The 13,118-nt window shown below is 45.8% G+C and overlaps 1 long non-coding RNA gene across 1 annotated transcript in view; it reads left to right on the plus strand.

Moving 5' to 3' along the window:
- The window catches only part of LOC310671802, a 272,660-nt gene that overhangs the window by 159,484 nt on the left and 100,058 nt on the right, over positions 1-13,118 (plus strand). The window lies entirely within an intron of this gene.

Below are 13,118 nucleotides of genomic sequence, written 5' to 3' on the forward strand. Positions count from 1 at the left end.
GAAGGGGAAGGTTAAATTCGTTCCGGAGCGCCTGTTTTGCAAGATGCACTTCTGGAAACAGAGAACTGTAGAGTTGGAAGGGAAGCCTGAGCAGTGCTTCCCAAACGCGGGTCTCCAGCTGTTTTTTTTGGACTACAATTCCCATCAACCCTGACCACTGGTCCTGCTAGCTAGGGATGGTGGGGGTTGCAGTCTAAAAACAGCTGGAGACCCAAATTTGGGAAAGGCTTAATTCTAATCCAACTCCCTGGAATATGCAAGGTTCGAACCTGGAGCCTTGGGGTCATCAGCACCATGCTCTAACCAACTTTGCTATGCAAGCTTTCTTCTTGGTTGCCCTGTGACAGCTCCATTTAAAAAACTAAAAAACAAAAATCGTTTGAGAACACAACAATTTGCCGCATGAGCATGAATGAATGCCGCAGATACAACTGCAGTTTAAAAGAGACAACGTCAAGAAGGCCGTTCAAAAGTTGGCATCCTTAAGCCAAGTTCTTGCCTGAGGGGAAAGAATGGTTAGCCATCATTGTATTTGTTTGCTTGTTTCTTTGGATCACAGGGCGATTCACAGAAAGATTCTTGGGAGACTGCCGTGGGCTATTCATCCTTGCGCATGCCCCCTCCCACAACTCGATGGCAAAGTGCTGGTTCCCTTGGTCCATGCAGTGATACCAATCCCACCAACATTTCTTCAATGGAAATTTTGTTCGACTCTCCATGACCCCATGGACCAGAACATGCCTTGGAAACTCATGCTTTCTTCTAAAAGCTGCTCCTTTTTTATGTCCACGGAGTTTTCTTGGCAAAATACTGGAGTGGTTTGCCAGTTCCTTCTCCAGGTGGATCACGTTTAGTCTAAACTCTCGGCTATGACCTATCCGTCTTGGGTGGCCCTGCATGGCATAGCTCATAGCTTCTCTGAGTTATTCAAGCCCCTTCGCCACAGCAAGGCAGTGATCCATGAAGGGCCTGATGAAAACAGGGATGTCCTATTCAACAACAACAATTTTACTATTTATATCTCTCCCATCTGACTGGGTTGCCCCAGCCACTCTGGACAGCTTCCAACATACATGAAAACATAACGAAACATTAAACTTAAAAGACAAACAAAAAAAACCTTCCCATACAGGACAGCCTTCAGAGGTCTCCTAAAGATTGTACCTATCTCCTTGACTTGGAGTACGCATAACTCCATACCCTCCTATATTTTTCCAATGAAAATAGGGATGTCCTAAGGAAAAGCGGGACATTCTGGGATCAAATCAGAAACTGGGACGGCTTCTGTAAATCCGAGACTGTCCCTGAAAAATAGGGACGCTTGGAGGGTCTGTGATACAAAAACATTGTGGGTTATGCAGATGGAGGTCTCATGGTCTTTTTCTAGCTGCCTGGTTTGTTCCAAAAAGTGTCCCAGGTTCAGTCACATCATAAGTTGTTCTGCCATTGCCACATCTTGATTGACGCCTTCCACTCATGTGCAACAAAGGGTCAATGTGCAAAATCGTGATTGATGGGTGACAGTTTCCAGGGACACTGTGGGAACATTTGTTGGTATTACCACATTAGTTTTGATTTCTGCAGCTGCTACTGAGCTGTGGGTTCTGCTGTTGGGCGTGCATCGATGGAATCGCACCGGTGTTGTACCAGTGCTAGCAGGGGCATAATATCATCCATCAGCTTGTCAGGACCACAGGATCAGTCTTAAGGATCATCTCTTAAAGATTTAGGGGGCCTTCTTCAGCTGCAGACTTAACACAGCTACTGTGCTACAGTGTTTTTCCTGTGCATATCAAAAATCTCAAGATTTAAAAGTATGCAGCATGTATTTTAGAGACAGAGGATGATTGCTGGTGCTAATGCTGGTGCTGAATTGAATGGACTCAGCCTGGATAGCTCAGTTGGTTAGCGCATGGTGCTTCTAACACCAAGGTTGCAGGTTCAATTCCCGTATGGAACAGCTGCATAGGTTGGACTAGATAATTCTCAATGTCCCTTCCAACTCTACGATTCTAACTTTATTGAGCTCAACTGGTCTGTTCTGACTATGACTTGATTGTATATCACCTGGAGAAAATGCCTCCTAATAATGCTGAAAATAATTACAGACAGGCTATTAAAGAGGCTTGATCATGGATCCATCATGGATTTCTATGGAGAGTTTCAGAGCATAATATGGGCACAGTGAGTTAAAAGCCATCCCACTCAGGAAGGACCACTAGATTAAAGATTTGGACACATCCATGCTATGCAAAAATTACTAGTTACTGGACACTTAAGTACATAAATACAGGGCGATTGACACCAGCAAGGGGGAATGGCTGGCACTGCTGCATGGGGAGATATGGTACATAATGAATTCCTATTTGATATGCACATAAATAAAGACGGAAAGAAGCCTTTGAGAGGTTTAGGGTTAAGGGAGAAAGAAGGTAAACAGAAATATAAGCTCCAGGAGGAAAGGAGAATCTGAGAAGTGCTGATAAACAATATTAATCTGAGATTAGTCTTAGAAAAAGGATCCCTTGAGAAGGGAGTGCAGGACAATTCGAACTTTTAAACGTATATTTTCAGCCCAAAGCAACAAACACACAGCACAATGTTATTAGATGAAATGTGATATTCTGCTGGCCAGGAAAACCAAACGGACCTGTCTCCTTGTTAGATTGCGATACAAACTGTTGGTTCCTGTGAACCAGAAGAATCTAATCACTAGCACAAAAGGGTAGAAAGTGATCTGTTTATTAACCATATAGGTAGGTTCCACCTCCACCACATGCATCACACCATAGCTGAGATGTTCTGAGTGTCACGGAATCACTGCCACAAAGCAAAGTGTTGTTGTGCAAATCACCCAAGCATTCTCTCTGTCTGGAGTCTGGAGCCTACAGTCAGAGTTGATGCAGCAACCCTGCTGAAGGTAAGGTCTAACCCTGCATGGATCAGAGACAATCAGGGACCCCAAATAACAATGAATTATTATCATTACTCTGGACAGCCCCCAATAAAATATTCAAAACACCGCCCTGAGTTCCATGGAAGAAACGGAGAATATGAATGTAATAAACAACCATCCAAATCCACTCTCAGTTCTGATTAGGGATGGTGTGGGGAGGGGAAAAACATGATTCAGCTTGCACTGAAATACAAATTTACCTATTTCGGAGCTTCCAAAATTTGCAGTTTCCAAAACAAGTGAATTGAAACACACCCATCCTTCAAAATTTGCATTTCTCCCAACTTGGCATTTCTCCAGCCCAAGCAATGTGCATATAGTTTTGTATATTGGTGAAACTAATATACAAAAGATGTGTTATACTGGGGAACACCGCTTTGCAAATGTCTGTAAATGAAGCAAAATTGCACACAATAATGTGTATATTAGGAGAATGTCACACTAAAATTGTGGTGAATTTTCGTGAGGAATTTTAAAAATAATAACTCTAAACTGATGTGAAATTTTGAAGAACTGGATTTAAGACTGGAAAAAGGTGAAATTGAGAGAACCCCTATTTCACACCTCTCATTCTCTGACGTATGGAAGTTTGAGTATGCACTTTTTGTGTTGGGTGGTAAATTTGCCAGAGTCATGTTGGTAAAGGGACCCCTGACCAGAGCTTTCCCTTTTCTTGCAAGGAATCCTTTCCCTTTCCCTTTTCTTGCGAGGAAACCTATTCAGAATAAGGGAATTTCCCTTTAAAAAAATGCAAACGTTGACAGCTATGCCCCTGACCATTAGGTCCAGTCGCGGACAACTCTGGGGTTGCGACGCTCATCTTGCTTTACTGGCCAAGGGAGCTGGCATACAGCTTCTGGTCATGTGGTCAGCATGACTAAGCCGCTTCTGGTGAACCAGAGCTGCGCACGGAAACGCCATTTAACTTACTGCGGGAGTGGTACCTATTTATCTACTTGCACTTGATGTGCTTTCGAACTGCTAGGTTGGCAGGAGCAGGGACCGAGCAACGGGAGCTCACCCCGCCACAGGGATTCGAACCGTCGACCTTCTGATCGGCAAGCCCTAGGCTCTGTGGTTTAATCCACAGCGCCACCCGCATCATGTTGGTATTCAGCACCTAATTCCACCACCCGTCATCGGCTCCCAAGGAAGTGAAGCAAAAACCACCTAGCAGCACCCATTTGTGCAATGGGCTGTCATCATTCTGCATCTAAACGACTGCACTTTGGAGATGACCGGGGTGGGGGGCAGACCACTGATGACATGCAGGATCATAGCAAAGGAATCGCTCAGCTGTACCGCTACTTGGCAGAGAGATTATCAACTTCCTAGGTAAAAATCAACCAGTGTTTATGTTCCTTTTACTGCTGTTACTTTCTTCAGAGGAACCCGGCATGTTTGAAGGTCAGGTTCAAGGAGTGCGTTGGAGGAAGCTGATGCCCACTTTATTACTAACCAATTAACAATTATTGTGATGGATGATGGGGGGTGGGAATGTGTGTGCTTGCAGTCCACTGTGGAAATCCTTGCCAATAAAGGCTGGGTCACCCACTGGGCCTGGGATAGCTCAGTTGGTAGAGCACAAGACTCTTAATTGCAGGGTTGTGGGTTCAAATCCCATGCTGGGCAAAAGGTTACTGCATTGCAGGGGGTTGGACTAGATGACCCCTGTGGTCCCTTCCAACTCTATACCAGGGGTCAGCAAACTTTTTCAGAAGAGGGCTGGTCCACTGTCCCTCAGACCTTGTGGGGGATTATATTTTTTTTTGGGGGGGGGGAAATGAACGAATTCCTATGCCCCACAAATAACCCAGAGATGCATTTTAAATAAAAGCACACATTCTACTTACGTAAAAGGATGCTGATTCCCAGAGCATCCACAGGCTGGATTTAATAATAATAATAATAATAATAATAATAATAATAATAATAATTTTTATTTATATCCCGCCCTCCCCAGCCGAAGCCGGGCTCAGGGCGGCTAACAACAATTAAATAATCAAACAATCAAATAATCCAACAGTCTAAAAACATTCAATTGTAAAAATTAATTCAAATCAAATTAATGGCAACTGTTAAGCAAAATTCTGTGCAGGTTGCCAGAGGAGGGAGTCAGGAGTCATTTAGATGGCAATGGGGCCAGATCCGGCCCCCAGGCTTTAGTTTGCCTACCCATGCTCTATACTGTGCATTGTGCACAGAATGCAAGGGAATTATAGCTTTAGCAATTGCCCAGCATCATTGCTAGGGACGCGGGTGGCGCTTTGGGTTAAACCACAGAGCCTAGGACTTGCCGATCAGAAGGTCGGCGGTTCGAATCCCTGTGATGGGGTGTGCTCCCGTTGCTCGGTCCCTGCTCCTGCCAACCTAGCAGTCCGAAAGCACATCAAAGTGCAAGTAGATAAATAGGTACCGCTCTGGCGGGAAGGTAAACAGTGTTTCCGTGTGCTGCTCTGGTTCGCCAGAAGCGGCTTAGTCATGCTGGCCACATGACCCGGAAGCTGTACGCCAGCTCCCTCGGCCAATAAAGCAAGATGAGCGTCGCAACCCCAGAGTCGGCCACGACTGGACCTAATGGTCAGGGGTCCCTTTACCTTTATCAGCATCATTGCTAACTACATTTCCCAGGTCTCGTTTTTGGAACTTTCACTATACAGTACTTATCAGCCATTGTTATGGGTGTTCACCACTTGGAAGCACGGCATTTAAAAACGGAAAAGAAGAGCAGTGGTTAGATCAGCTTTTGCCAACCTGGTTCTGTCCGGAAGTTTTAGACTGGAACTTTCAGTCAGCCCCAGGCAGCATGGACCACGGGCAAGGCAGCATAAAATTCAAGGAACTCTGCTGCTCTATCCTTTCTTAGTCTGCACAGGAAAATTGCAATTTGCTCTTTTTCAAAAGCTCTGTCTGCGCACGCACTTCGCAGCTAAGTCACAAGGCCGGCAACTTCCACTATTTTATTTCGAACCATGCTATTTTTAGAAAGCTACTTACAGCCTAAAAACAGAGACTCGTAGCAGAACCAAAGGAATTTCAGAATTCACGTTGAAAATCCAAGCGCGCTGCTTTTAGAGCTGAACACCTGGGCTGTCTCAAAATTACACTTGGAGCTTAGAAGCTGGGCCACCTGTTTACGTGCCTTGACCTCTAAACCATCCTCAGCCCCATTCTCCAAATTCTGAGCAAGCCGTACATAGTCGTGCTGTTACAGGATTTCACGTTGCGATCAACGCGGGGAGTGCTTTTGTTTCAATGGCGTGTTTTTGTTTATTTAAATGAGATCACTGGGATGTACCTGGGGAAGGCCCATGACTCAGTGCAGTGGCGTAGCGTGGATTGTCAGCACCCAGGGCAAGGCAAGTAATTTGCGCCCCCTAACCCGTAGATTTGCGCCCACTAACCTGTGGATTTGCGCCCCCTAACCCTAACCCCCAGATGTTGTGCCCGGTGCGGCCGGGCCCCCCTGCACCCCCCACGCTATGCCACTGACTCAGTGTCACAGCATCTGGCTTTGTATATATAAGGATTTGGGTTCAACCACAGCATCTCCACATAGGAAAATGGGTTGATACCCTGCCAGTCTGTGTAGACAGAACTGAGCTAGAACTGGGCCTGACTTGGTACAGATCTGCTCTTTTGTGTGAAAAGCTGTACACACATCCAGCAGTGTAGCATTGGCTGTCAGTGCCCAGGTGTCTAGGACATGGGTAGGCAAACTAAGGCCCGGGGGCTGGATCTGGCCCAATCGCCTTCTCAATCCGGCCCGCAGATGGTCCAGGAATCAGCGTGTTTTTACATGAGTAGAATGTGTGCTTTTATTTAAAATGCATCTCTGGGTCATTTGTGGGGCATAGGAATTTGTTCATTCCACCCCCCCCCAAAAAAAAGTCTGGCCCCCCACAAGGTCTGAGGGACAATGGACCGGCCCCCTGCTGAAAAGGTTTGTTGACCCCTGGTCTAGGAGGTCAGTCAAGTATTTACTTCCAGAGTCAATGCTCAACACATTACCTCTGGTAAATGAGCAAGCATAGCCGCTAGAGGGCTGTGAAAATTTGTGATCGAGGCTTTTGAGACCCATATACCCATGTACTATGGGACGCGGGTGGCACTGTGGGTTAAACCACAGAGCCTAGGACTTGCCAATCAGAAGGTCGGCAGTTCGAATCCCCGCGACGGGGTGAGCTCCCGTTTCTCGGTCCCAGCTCCTGCCAACCTAGCAGTTCGAAAGCACGTCAAAGTGCAAGTAGATAAATAGGTACCGCTCCGGTGGGAAGGTAAACGGCATTTCCGTGCGCTGCTCTGGTTTGCCAGAAGCGGCTTAGTCATGCTGGCCACATGACCCGGAAGCTGTACGCCGGCTCCCTTGGCCAATAAAGCGAGATGAGCGCCGCAACCCCAGAGTCAGTCACGACTGGACCTAATGGTCAGGGGTCCCTTTACCTTTACCTTTACCCATGTACTATCTCAGGGATGTCCAACCGATCGACCCCCAGTTGTTAGAAGTCGATCGCGGTCAATCGCGGGCTCAGTTTCCTTTGTGGGGGAAAAGGAACATCCGTCCCCGCCTCCCTCGCTCTCTCCTTTAACCACGCACATTTTCAAGAACGGAAGACGGAGTTACTGCTGGTGGGATTACTTCTTGGTTAGAAATTTATGACACGCCCAAAAGCAGCAGAATTCTTGGCTTCCCTCTCCAAAAACAGCTGAACATATTTGGCCATTCCCCCCTAAAAAATGCTCAACAACTTAGATTCCCCCCCTTAAAAAAGCTAAAAAACTGTGGCTTGCCCCCCTAAGAAAAGCTCCACAACTTCGACTCACCCCCCAACAAAAAGCTCAACAACTCGCCCTTCCTAAAAAAAAAAAAGCTGAACAACTTTGGGTCCGCCCCCCCCCAAAATGGGTAGCTTACTTCTAAAAAATCCCCCCCACTGGATCGTTCCAGCGCCCCCCTGAGGACGGTATCACCCACTTTAGGAAACACTGGCATAGACCAATGTAAAGAAGAAGAAGGTACCTTTTATCATATGTGGTGGTCAAGTAAGGTAATAAAAGCTTTCTGGGAAATGATATATAAGGAACTGAAAAAAATATTTAAAATAACTTTTGTAAAAAAAACCCCAAAAAACCAGAAGGCTTTTTATTAGGAATTGTAGGCACCGATATCCCAAAGGAACAGAAAAGACTTTTTATGCATGCGGCATCAGCAGCACATATGCTACTAGCCCAGAGATGGAAAGAAGACAAAGTCCCTAGCAGAGAGGAATGGCAAACCAAGCTGCTAGACTATGCCAAAATGGCAAAACTGACCGGAAAGCTCAGGAACCAAGAAGACCAAGGAGACCAGAAAGAATGGGAAAAAAATTATAATTTATTTAGGAGACCACTGTAAGCAGATGAAAACATTAGCAGGATTTCAATCTCACTTGTAATGTAAAAAATACTATGGACAATATGGATAGATACAAAATATAGACTATGAAATAATATACAGTTGAAAATGTTGGCACTAAAACCCATGAAGGGGGTGGGGGTGGGGAGTCTCAAGATTCAGAGAAATCTCTTTACAGTGGTACCTCAGGTTACAGACGCTTCAGGTTACAGACGCTTCAGGTTACAGACTCCGCTAACCCGGAAGTAGTACCTCGGGTTAAGAACTTTGCTTCAGGATGAGAACAGAAATCGTGCTCTGGCAGCGCGGCGGCAGCGGGAGGCCCCATTAGCTAAAGTGGTGCTTCAGGTTAAGAACAGTTTCAGGTTAAGAACAGACTTCCAGAACGAATTAAGTTCTTAACCTGAGGTACCACTGTATATGGATATGTATTTGGTATTGCTATAAATTCATATTTGTGAAATCAAACAAAAATGATTTCAAAAAATGAAGGAGGAAACACTGGCAGAGACCAATTGATTCGAAAGCAAATAAGTTACATGGCTCTAGGAAACGAACTTAGGAGGAGCAAGGTTTATGATGAGAACGACGATGACGTGAAAGCAGTCGGTCCTTTCATTATAACTGCATAGCCTTTTTCTTTTTTTTTAACAGAACAAGTTGTGTCCCGGCAAATTACAGCAGAGCAAATCAGGCAGGAGGAACCGTGAGCGGAACATGTGACAATTCACCGTGGAAGAGCAGCCAGTACTTTTACATGGTCATCTGAATCCCGTTGCTATGCAACGAGGATAACTTGCTCGACGTCAGGCCCCGTTCAGATACAGTAGATAAGCACAGGGTGCTGTGCCCACACTACTCATGAAACCTCTTTTGCTAAGCAACATTTATGGGGGGACGGACGATGCGCATAAAGGGGCATGTTTGTGGAATCAAGGCTATCCTATGCTGCCAATAAAGCATGCTGTTTGCAAGTGCTAATTAAAAGTGGAAACCATTCCTGCTTCGGGTTTAGTTGTTTAGTCATGTCCGACTCTTCGTGACCCCATGGACCAGAGCACGCCAGGCACTCCTGTCTTCCACTGCCTCCCGCAGCTTGGTCAAACTCATGCTGGTAGCTTCGAGAACACTGTCCAACCATCTCGTCCTCTGTCGTCCCCTTCTCCTTGTGCCCTCAATCTTTCCCAACATCAGGGTCTTTTCCAGGGAGTCTTCTCTTCTCGTGAGGTGGCCAAAGTATTGGAGCCTCAGCTTCAGGATCTGTCCTTCCAGTGAGCACTCAGGGCTGATTTCCTTCAGAATGGATCGGTTTGAGCTTCTTGCAGTCATAGGGACTCTCAAGTCTCCTCCAGCACCATAATTCAAAAGCATCAGTTCTTCGGCGATCAGCCTTCTTTATGGTCCAGCTCTCACTTCATACATCACTACTGGGAAGACCATAGCTTTACCTATACGGACCTTTGTCGGCAAGGCGATGTCTCTGCTTTTTAAGATGCTGTCTAGGTTTGTCATTGCTTTTCTCCCAAGAAGCAGGCGTCTTCAGCTACTTAACTGTTATTTGGCTTGGTTCGTATGACTGCAGGTAGAATTCAATTTGCAGCTCATGCCTTCTTTCTTTGCATCTGGCATTAAGCATTCGTTTGGCCAACCGATCATACGAATGAGCACAGATTGCTGACAGGCACACACCAACATCCGCTCCCGCCTCCCGTGCAATCCAGAGATGAGGAAAGTTCAGCTATTGATTTCTGCCTGTCATGTCACTATTCAAAATACAGGAGCTCGTCCAGGGATAAGAAGAAAAAAGCTGGCATCCTAGTGACAAGCCGTGTGGCATTTCCTTACGCTGCTGACGATTGGTGATCTGTGCTTAACAACCCCCAAGAATGGCTTGAGTGGAAATAAACTCAGTTTGCCACGGTATGAGGCAAGCCATTCATGCACTTGGTCGGGGAATGTGCAATTTTGACACGTTCTCTAACAAGTAAAACAGATGGCCAGGGAATATGTTTAAAATTACGAGCGGCTCTATAGAATCATAGAGTTGAAAGGGACCACAAGGCAAGAATCTTTTGCTCAATGTGGGGCAGCATTCTCTGCCTTGTGAACCGTGGTTTGTGTGTGGGCTGGTTCTGGCTACTCACATAACCCAGAGAGGGCTCTGTAAATGTGCTCCAGATATATCCCATATCTGAGCTCTGGCATTAAAAAATAAGTTTGGTGGGTCTAAGCCCCTGTGAGTTCTGATTCAAGTTGGACTCGGGATGCTCTCCCTCTCTCCCTCCCTCCCTCTCTCTCTCTCCCTCCCCCCATGTGTGCTTGCAGTGGGGAGTGCTTACAAGGAGGACAAGGCAGCCAGAATTGTGAACAACGAGTTGCTGCTCTTCTAGACACCCTGAATCTGCATAGGTAGAAAGCTATGTGAGAACGTGCTGGAGCTTGCTTTCCCCTCCTTCCTCCCATTCCTTTTCCCCTCTCATGACATGTCTCTATTTCAGTTCTTCAGTTCTCTATGTTTTTAGCAGTTCTTGTTCTTATCTGTAAGTTGCCTTGAGTACCATCAGGCTATGGTATGTATAAACAAACAAACAAATATTATTTGTACCACACCCTAATAATATCAATATCAATTTTAGTATCCTGTCCATCTGACTGGGTGGCATTTAGCATATATAATACATACATACATACATACATACATACATACATAACAAAACATTATACAGTAAAAGGCTTCCCTATACAGTGGTACCCCATGTTACATACGCTTCAGGTTACAGAATCCGCTAAGCCAGAAATATTACCTCGGGTTAAGAACTTTGCTTCAGGATGAGAACAGAAATCGTGCAGCGGCAGCACAGTGGCAGCAGGAGGCCCCATTAGCTAAAGTGGGGCTTCAGGTTAAGAACAATTTCAGGTTAAGAACAGACCTCCAGAACAAATTAAGTTCTTAACCCGAGGTACCACTGTACAGGGATGCCTTCAGATGTTGCCTAAAGGTTATATAGTTACTCATCTCCTTGATATCTGATGGGAGGGTGTTCCACAGGGAGGGGGCCACTACTGAGAAGGCCCCCTGCCTAGTTCCCTGTAGCATCACTTCTTGCAGTGATGAAACCTTCACATCAGTTTGTATTGATTAACAAGTAGATTCAAAACTCATTTTTATACATTATTGCCACACATTCTTGTTACATTTTTATTGATGGACTGATTTGCCAGCCAAGATTGTGAAGTAGCACAGGTCATGTTCCACCTATGGGGGTGAGGAGGGGCAGATTTTCCTGATGCTCATGCACAAAGAGACTTTCACACGCCAAACTGGCTCTGTTCTGACAACGTGCTGGCCAAACAGTATTCTTTTTCAGACACTCTGGCAGAAAACTGATGGATGGGAAGACTCTTAACGGTGAAGAGCAATTTGAGAGACCTACAAAATTCATATGAATAGGTAAAGGTAAAGGGACCCCTGACCATTAGGTCCAGTCATGGCCGACTCTGGGGCTGCAGCGCTCATCTCGCTTTACTGGCCGAGGGAGCTGGCGTACAGCTTCTGGGTCATGTGGCCAGCATGACTACGCCGCTTCTGGCAAACCAGAGCAGTGCACGGAAACGCCGTTTACCTTCCCGTCTGAGTGGTACCTATTTATCTACTTGCACTTTGACGTGCTTTCGAACTGCTAGGTTGGCAGGAGCAGGGACCGAGCAACAGGAGCTCACCCGGTGGGATTCGAACCGCCAACCTTCTGATCGGCAAGTCCTAGGCTCTGTGGTTTAACCCACAGCGCCACCCGTGTCCCTTGTTCATATGAATAGCCGGCAGTGAATCAGATGTAGCAGTCCCCCTGTAACAGGGACCCGTCAGATGCTCCTGGGAAGCTCAGAAGCAGAGCAAGATGAAATGGTTTCTTGCACCACCCCTCTACTGAGGGATAAACTACTGCTGAAGATGGAGGCTCCATTGCTTGTCACTGGAAAGAATCCACCTTCCTACTTCATAGCACAGACTGAGGTCGAGACAGGAGCCAAAATAAGACGTCCTCCTCCTCCACCCATTCTTCATAACCCAATAAAGATCTTAATTTGTTTCTTTAAAAGAAAAACAACAGGGGAAGCTCTTTGGCTACCAGTGGGTCCAGCACCTACATTAGAATATCCTCCAAGGTCAACCAGCATACGACTGCAGACTAAAAGTATTTTCTGCAGACAGTGCAGTATCTTTTGGGGGGAGGTCCATTAAATTTGGTAAAAGGGGACCTTGGAGGGTTTGCTTTTTGACTTGTCAGAGGGGAAGCAGGATCTGTACAAAGTGGTTCTTCAGTGATGTGGTTCTTCGGTGATGCAGTCACTGAAATAAATTTTAAAATGCCTTGGACAAGCATCTTCTAAAAGCAAAAGAAATGTCTCTAAGCTTACCATGAGCTAGCACCAGGGTGGGGTGATAAGGAAAAGAGAGCAAATACCACAGTGGAGAGAGGGTGAAGAGAGAGTTTTTATTGTGACTAACAGGTCAAGCTTGTAATCAAAAGGAATGATTTTGTCCAGAAAGCAAATCCCTTCCCAAGCCCAAATCAGTTTTAAATGTGCTCGGCACAAAAGTACCTAAAACTGTATGTTTGCAGTTCAGGAAGTGTTTTTTGTTTTTGTTTTTTTTACCCAGGGGCACCTCTTTCATGCCTGCAGTTTTCAGACTTGCAAAATGCTTGGGGAGATTAAGTTATTCATTTTCACACACCTTAAAACTCTAACAGCTGCCCTCGTGGGAAA

The sequence above is a fragment of the Podarcis tiliguerta genome, assembly GCF_965153285.1.
Source record: "Podarcis tiliguerta genome assembly, chromosome: 2".
Lineage (NCBI taxonomy): Eukaryota > Metazoa > Chordata > Lepidosauria > Squamata > Lacertidae > Podarcis > Podarcis tiliguerta.